Source organism: Triticum aestivum, chromosome 6A (genome assembly GCF_018294505.1).
Source record: "Triticum aestivum cultivar Chinese Spring chromosome 6A, IWGSC CS RefSeq v2.1, whole genome shotgun sequence".
Taxonomy (NCBI): domain Eukaryota; kingdom Viridiplantae; phylum Streptophyta; class Magnoliopsida; order Poales; family Poaceae; genus Triticum; species Triticum aestivum.
In genome coordinates, this window is record NC_057809.1 from 156,208,369 (window position 1) to 156,217,646 (window position 9,278).

Sequence of the window (9,278 nt, forward strand, 5' to 3'; positions counted from 1 at the left end):
GGGGTCCTGTTCAACCACCCCTCCACCATCTACTGTTCATCCAACCCTCCACACCACGGGGTCCTGTTCATCCACCCCTCCACGGGCACCCCTCCACTATCTACTGTTCATCCAGCCCTCCACCACACCACGGGGTCCTGTTCATCCAGAGGCAACGCCACCGCTCACTGTTTATCCAAACCCCCCCGCAACGCTCACTGTTCATCCCATCGATCGGCTTCAGTTAGCAGCAGTAGCGAAGGAATCGCTTGATCGGGTTCAGTTAATAGCCATCGATCGATCACTCGGGTTCAGTAACGCGTAGCCTGCAGTGCAATCGCTCGGATTCAGTTAGAGCCCAACGCCTCGCTCGGGTTCAGTTAGAGCGAACGCCTCGGACACACGCGCGTACGTGTACGAGAGAAACGCGCATCGCTCGGCCCCCGACCTCCCACCGTAACCGGGAACTCCCCGAAATTTTCCTCCCCCTCGCTTCTACCACGGTTTTTTCCGTCATGGACGGCCCAAAGAATGTCATGCACCTGCGTCTCCGGCCCGCCCAGGACGAAAAACCCATTTTCTGTCATGATATTTTTGTCATAGAAGTAGGAGCCCACCACATCTATGATGATACCGGGTTTTGTCACAATTATCGTCATAGAAGTGTCATATGTATGACAGAAAAAAATTTGTTCGGCCCAAGATGTCACGGATGTGTCTTCTTTTTGTAGTGCTAGAAGGCGTCCTCATAATTCAGAGGGTGAAAATCTTGTTGAAAAAATTGATAAAAGTGGGTTTGGAGAGGTCAAAACTTTGACTAGTGATGTGCCCACTCTATTGGATTACAAAGACTTTAATTATGATAGTTGCCCTTTGATTGAATGTATTTCTTTGTTGCAATCCATGATAAATTCGCACAATGCCTATGAACAAAATAAAGCTTTTACTAAACATATTGTAGAAGCGATGATGAAAGCTTTAGAAGAAAAAATGGAATTAGAGATTTCAATTCCTAGAAAATTATATGATGAGTGGGGACCTACCATTAAAGTCAAGATTTAAAAATTATGAGTGCTTTGCTTTATGTGTTTTGGGTGCTAGTGTTTCCACAATTCCGAAATCTCTATGTGATGTGCTTGGTATTACCAATATTGAAGAATGTTCTCTAAATTTGCACTTGGCGGATTCTACTATTAAAAAGCCCTTGGTAAGAATTAATGATGTTCTTACTCTTGCAAATAGGAACTATGTTCCCATAGATTTTATTGTTCTTTATATTGATTGCAATCCGTCTTGTCCCATCATACTTGGTAGACCATTTTTACGAACTATAGGTGTTGTGATTAATATGAAAGAAGGAAATATTAAATTTCAATTTCCACTAAGAAAGGGTATGGAACACTTCCCTTGAACAAGAATTAAGCCACCATATGAATCAATCATGAGGGCAACCTATGGGGCAAAAACCAAAGATGACAATACTTGAATCTATGCATTATGCCTAGCCAGGGGCATAAAACGATAGCGCTTGTTGGGTGGAAACCCAATGAATAAAATTTATTTTTGCCTTTTCTTTCTGTTCTTGAGTGTTTGCACAATTATGCTATAGTTGTGATTGGGTTTTTATGTTTTAATTAGTGTTTGTGCCAAGTAGAGCCTTTGGGATCATGTTGGGTGATAATTGATTTGGTCTTGTTGAAAAACAGGAACTTTTGTGCCCAATAGAAGAATTGTTAAAAATCACTTAAGCTAGATAAAATTTTGAATGTTTTACACAATATTTATATACAAATTTACTACGTTGTCCTAATTTTCAGAATTTTTAGAGTTACATAATTATGGTTAGAGTTCAGATTACTACAGACTGTTCTGTTTTTGATAGATTCTGTTTTTGTTGCATTGTGTGCTTATTTTGATGAATTTATGGATTGTATTGGGAGGTGTAAGCCACGATAAAGTTAGAATATAGTAGGTATAATGCAATAATAAAATATGAATGGGTTTTCAACAGTACTTAAAGTGGTGATTTGCTTTATTATACTAACGGATCTCACGAAGGTTTTGTTAAGTTTTGTGTGATTGACATTTTCAAGTTTTGGGTGAGATCATGCTGGATGAAGGAATAAGGAATGAAAAGAGACTAAGCTTTGGGATGCCCATGGCACCCCAAGGTAATATTCAAGGATAACCAACCAACTAAGCTTGGGGATGCCCCGGAAGGCATCCCCTCTTTCTTCTAACAACCATTAGTAATTTTACTTGGACCTATATTTTTATTCGTCACATATCATGAGTTTTTCTTGGAGCGTCTTGTATTATATGAGTCTTTACTTGTTTTGCTTTTTAGTTTGTCGCAATCATCCTTGCTGGACACACCTATTTGAGTTCATTTTCAACTATGGATGGAACCGAGAAGTTATCTTGCAGTTTTATGCCACTCTATACATCTCAAGAAACTTGGATGATTGCAACACTTGGGTTCTCGAATGGATGATCGAGAACAAAAATATCACCTACACAACTGAACAATTTACTACGATGCTAAATTTCCCTCGCTTTGAATTTCATGAATCTCGTGAACACCGATTGCATTTCTGGGAGACAACTGGAGCTGAACTGCACCTTCTGATGAATCTAGAGATAGTTGGAGATGCATGCACCAAGGTCAATCCAAAGAATTTGACCTACGAGAACAAAGTCACTTTCCACATTCTATGCAACTCTGTCACACCGACCAACATGCCTGAATCCATTGGCGGGATTGTGGCAAATGCTCTTCAAGCTATTTCCGTCGGGCTTCGGTTTGATTTTCTCAAACTTTTCATTCAAAATTTGGCACACCCGGTTGATACCCCTCAAGCTTTGAAGCCGTATGCACCATGGGTATAGTATGAAATCGAGCAAATCATTGAGAATAAGTTCTTCCGTCCAAATGTGTAGAAAGCTTTCATTCTGCCTGTCTGCGACGCTCTTCGGATTGTCAAAGATATCGGCAAGGGCAAGGCACGAATTGATTTCGAAGGAACTGCTCTAGTGCATGGTAGTAGTAGGATTTGATGATTGATTGTGCTAGTTGTGGGTCCGAATGACCTATAGTGTTGGATAGGGTATGGATGACATGTTTGTACTATCGATTTAGTCGTCTGGAATCGTAAGTACTGATCTTAGTCGTTCAGTCCCATTAGTATCAATCTTAGTTGTCCACACTAACTGTATTAGTAGTTATGGGTTTGGACGACCCATGGTGCTATTAGTGGGATCAGGAAATCCATAGTGTTACTAGTAGGATTGGATGACCAATGGTGCTACTTTTGGGTCTGGAAGACTTGGGCCCACAAGTATGGGCAATATTGAAACTGCTTTCGTAGTTGCTGGAACTATGGGGAGCTTTTATACGACGCTAACTGCGGCAAACTGTCGGCTAGACGCACAGGAACTGCTCTAGTGCATGGTAGTAGTAGGATCCGATGATTAATTGTGCTAGTTGTGGGTCCGAATGACCTATAGTGTTGGATAGGGTATGGATGACATGTTTGTACTATCGATTTAGTCGTCTGGAATCGTAAGTACTGATCTTAGTCGTTCAGTCCCATTAGTATCAATCTTAGTTGTCCACACTAACTGTATTAGTAGTTATGGGTTTGGACGACCCATGGTGCTATTAGTGGGATCAGGAAATCCATAGTGTTACTAGTAGGATTGGATGACCAATGGTGCTACTTTTGGGTCTGGAAGACTTGGGCCCACAAGTATGGGCAATATTGAAACTGCTTTCGTAGTTGCTGGAACTATGGGGAGCTTTTATACGGCGCTAACTGCGGCAAACTGTCGGCTAGACGCACAAGAACCGCGGGTGCTATTTGGTAGGATCGAACTCACGATGTCGCTCTAACAAACCCGTGCTGCCAGCCACTACACCATATGCCTGATGGTGAAAGATACTAGCGCAAACTCATTTTAACTCTAACGTGATATTCACTCTAGTGCTGTAGCGTATGTATAATTCAAATGTGATGAACATATTTAAAAAAACACAAACAAAATTTTGGAAATGTGCACAAAATTTGAACTTCTAAAATAGCTTTTGAATTACAGGAGCAAAATTTACAATTTTGTCAAATTTGAAAATTTCTGAGCAATGTTTGCAAAAAAAGAACATTTTTTAAAAATTTTCAAACTGTAATTTTAAAACATGGCGATTTTTTTGAAATTGTGAAGAAAATGTTGAAAACAGGAACATTTTTTGCAATTCCTAAAACTTTTCTTAAACAGCAATATTTTTCTTAAATTTTGAAATCAATAATTTATTCTGAAATTGGTGAACATATTTTCAATACAAATTGCTTTATGAAATCATGAACAAATTTTGAAAATGAGAAATTTTTTGAAATCCCTGAACATTTTTTCAAACACGAACATATTTTGAAAACATGAACAAAAATTTGAAAACAAGAATTTTTTTTGAAACATGAACAATCTCTGAAATTATGAACAAAATTAAAAATCAAGAACATTTTTTCAAACACAAACATATTTGGAAATCATGAACAAAATTTTGAAAACAAGAACAATTTTTAAAACATGAACAATTTTTGAAATTGTGATTTTTTTAGAAATCAAGGATATTTTTTGAAATTCCTGGACATTTTTCGGAACATGGACATTTTTAAAAAATTGTGAACAAAATTTTGAACACGTGAACATTTTTAAAATTTGAAACAAATATTTGAAAATGTCTAACGAAAAATAGGAAAAGGAAAAAAGAGAAACGAAAAAGAAAAGAAAACAGGAACAGAAAAAGGAAAAAAATAGAAACAAAGAGAAAAATAGAATGACCGGTCCAAGAACCTTCTAGAGGGTTCCCAAAACCGATAAAAATCGCTAGGACACCTCTAGAAGATTCCTAAAACTGAAACCTTCTACCTACTACAGATGGGCCGGCCCAATTGCTCGCTCGCTTGCCCTGTCTATGATATCGCTCGACAGTTTGATGCAAAATGCGTCAAATAGGAATTTCCGGAACTATGTGGTATGGGTCAACAACGACCCCAATCGAATTATTTGGGCCTACTCGTTATCAGTGGGACTAGGGATACTTTGAGCAAGAAATACATCGAAGAGCTCTTGGTCGTCCGGGCCCATAAGTACTAACATTAGTCCTTCGGCCCCACAAGTATCTATCTTAGTCGTTCGGCCCCATAAGTATCTATCTTAGTCATCTAGACTACCCATATTAGTAGTTGTGGGTTCCGACTACCTATAGTGTTAGCAGTGGGATCATGCAACCCATAGTGTTGCTAGTAGGATCAGACGACTCATGGTGCTAGTTGTGGGGTCCGGATGATCCATAGTGCTTGTTGTGGTCCGGAAGACCGGTAGCGGTAGTTGTGTCAGGACTACCTATAGAGGATGGCCCACAACTATGGACCGTACTCGTTCGGGCTCACTGCTATCGATCTTAGTTGTTCGGGCTCACTGCTATCGATCTTATTCGTTCGGGCTCATAAGTACTGATCTTAGTCAGCTGGGTTCACAAGTATCGATCTTACTCGTCCAAACCCATAACCATCGGACTTAGTCGTCTGAGTCTGTAAGTACCCCCTCTGGTCCTTTTTACTCTACATATTAGATTTCTTAGAAGTCAAACTCCGTAAACTTTGACCAAATTTATATTGAAAATTATCAATATTTAGTATACCAAATAAATATAATATGAAAATATGTTCTGTGATGGATATAATGATACTGATTTTATACTGTGAATGTTATAATTTCTTGTACAAACATGGTCAAACTTCAAACACTTCAAAGAAATCTAATACGCGTGGTAAAAAGGACCAGAGGGAGTACTGATGTTAGTTGTTTGGATCCACAAGTGCAAATTTTAGTCGACCAGACTACCCATCTATATCTATATCTATACCAATATAAAAAGACCCAAATGGGCAGATCGAATTGATCTTGGCCATCGAACTAAGTCAATCCAACGACGTAGACTGCTCCAATGGCGAGCGTTAGATGTGTTTAACGTGCAATTAATATCATACCAAATATTGCACTAATCATGTGATTAACACACAAATAATATCATACCGTGTGTAATTAATATATTGCCTAAATATTAACGTGTGTTGCATGCGCGCATTTACTAGTAATTAGTAGTTGTACTGATCTTAGTTGTCTGAGTCTGTATCTATATCTATACCAATATAAAAAGACCCAAAGAGACAGATTCAATTAATCTCGGCCATCAAATCATGTTAATCCAATGACTTATACTGCTTCAATGTCGAGTAACCAACACGTTTAGCGTGCAGTTAATTTCATACCAAAAATAGTGCCAGCTTTGCACCTCTCGTTTGATGAGGGGAATGTCTATTCACTAGTAAATGCGCACGTGCAATGCATGTTAATATTTAGGCAATATATTAATTGCACGCGGATATTAGGTATTATTTGTGTGTTAATTATGTGATTAGTGTAATATTTGGTATGATATTAATTGCACGTTAAACACGTTGAACGCTCGCCATTGGAACAGTCTAGGTCGTTGGATTGACTTAGTTTGATAGCCGAGATCAGTTGGATCTGCCCCTTTGGGTCTTTTTATATTGGTATAGACTAATAATAATGTACGTGCAATATATGTTTATATTAGATAGAATATTAGTTGCATGTTATATTAGATAAGATATATCTGTTGCACATTGGTATTTGGTAAGATATCAATTATTTTCTCGCAGGAATGGTATGATATTAATTACATGACAGATTTCAATAGATAACGTTGAGTCAAAACGTATTTATAACCAATGACAGTGCTGGGTAATTATAGCGTTAAATGTGTTTGATGCTTAACATTGGAGCGATTTGAACCGCTAGATAACATGATTTGACGATCGAGATGGTTTGGATGCCCATTTGGATCTTTTTATATTGGTATATTGGTATAGAGTATAGATATAGATGTATAATAGTAATAATGTACGTGCAATGCACGTTTATGTTAGATAGGATATTAGTTATACGTTATATTAGATAAGATATATCTGTTGCACGTTGGTATTTGGTAAGATATCAATTACTTTTTTGCGGGAATGATATGATATTAATTACATGGCAGATTTTAAGGATAGCGTTGAGTCAAAACGTGTTTATAACCAATGGCAAGGTAATTAGAGTGTTAAATGTGTTTGGTGCTCAACATTGGAGCGATTTGAACCACTAGATAACATGATTTGACGGTCGAGATTTTTTTTCTTTGAAAAGGGGACTCCACGACCTCTGCATCATTTGACGGTCGAGATGGTTTGGATCTGCCCATTTGAATCTTTTTATATTGATATAGATGCGGGGGAGTAAAGCTTGTCATGTCCTTAACCGAGAACAGGAAAATCAAACATCATGCCGCACTGTCAGAAACACATTCCGCTCATGTCCGGCATATGCATAGCAATTCTGGCCTTTGTCGCCGGGAGCTCAGCAACTGCGGCCTCTGTGGTTGCCATCAACAGAGAAACCTGTACTACAAACATAGATTATCACAGAAGAATGATTGTTTCTGTCATGGTCGTACAAAGGTACGTATATGGTTAGAGAACTTAGATTTATGCATCTTGAAGTGCCGTTCGGATCACTTTCACAGGGTCAATGATACCACTCTTGATCATGTCAACATACTCCCCTACAGTAAGAAAGCGCATCAATCAACTACTGGACTGCTAAAGATTATTACTCTATTGCTGAAATATGTATTTTGTTGCAGAAGCCTAAATTTAGAACGAACATATAAAACACAGTAACTATGAATGTTTGTTTACATTTGCAGCGACACCCAAATGCCATCTTCAGGTACTGATTATTCTATCGCAAGAGGAGATAGAGAAACATGTTAGTAAATGAGTGGTAATATTGCCTCATACATTTTTATATAGATGCAAAGATGAATTATATTTTTTAAATGTCATTCAGATAATTATATTTCACTTTGATGTTCTCTGGCCTTCAGTATGTTCTGTGACAAAGTTGTAAAAAATTCTATGCTTCAAAACCAAAACAAAGCCTCTTGGTTATTTGATTTGCATCAGGATGTATCCTTGTATGTTCCTCTTATTGCGTTAGAAAAATGTCTCCTGTGGCAACACACGATCACATACCTAGTTTGTTATAAACTGAAAACCTTCCTCACTTACAAACATCTTGATGACAATGCCATGATACTCAGATTTTTCTTCGAAAAGGAGGAATACCCCGGCCTCTGCATCTGGTCAATGCATACGGCCACTTTATTAATTATTAGCACAAAACCTTACAAAGTCGTACAACAGTAAGACCAAAGCCACCATCTTCGCAACCTCTGGCGCTACTCCTATCTAACTGATGAAGGGGCGCTGATGGTCTGGGCCTAATACCAAACAGACCTCGCAGCCAAACCTAACATCTAAGACCTGAGGTCCCAACCTGGACGCCTGCCGGGTATGGGCACCCACTAGTCCGGTGTGCTCCTCAACCAGGCCGCCCGCCGGGTATGAGGCCGCCACAACCACCTACCACATATCCATCTTCAAAGCTGTACTGTTGTAACTGCCTTGCTCGGTCTCGCTGCCGCCGACGCCACCACGACGCCAGACAACGTCGACCTCCTGCGCGTGTCCGTCACCACACATCTGACGCCAAGCCTCCGCTGCTCCATGCCGCCAAGAGCCGCCGCCAAGAATATGTAGAACGAAACACCGCTCCACCGAAGGGAGGCAGCACACCCCCACCCCTCACCCGCAGACCCTTCCATCCGATCCCAATGTCCTTGGCGTCGCCTCCAGGAAGGTTACGGTGCCTAGGGCGCCGCCGACGCCCGATCCGCATCGGATCTTGGGCTTTCACCCGGACATGGGTTGGAGAGGAGAGATGGTGCCCTCAGCAACGCCTCCAAGGAGGAAAGCGGCGCCAAAAATCGGCGTCGCCGCTGCCGGTCAGCCTAAGGCAGCCAAGGTTTCCCCCGGACACCGATCTGCTCCACCAGAACACACCGGAGGTGGATCCGGCAGGATCCAAACCGACCCGGGGACTGGGAAGGGATGCATGGAAGGGAGAGGGGCAATACCTCCAGATCTGGCACGCCTACGGTTCGCCGTCCTCACGGCCGAACCCACAGGCACGCCGCACGCCACCAGATGCACCGCACCAGATCGAAGATGGCCAGCCTTAGCGCCGCCCCCCACTCTCCCGACGAGGGAGAGGAGGAACCAGCGCCGCCGCCGATCCCGGGGCCGCCGCCCCGGCTTGCCCGCGCCTGGCCAGAC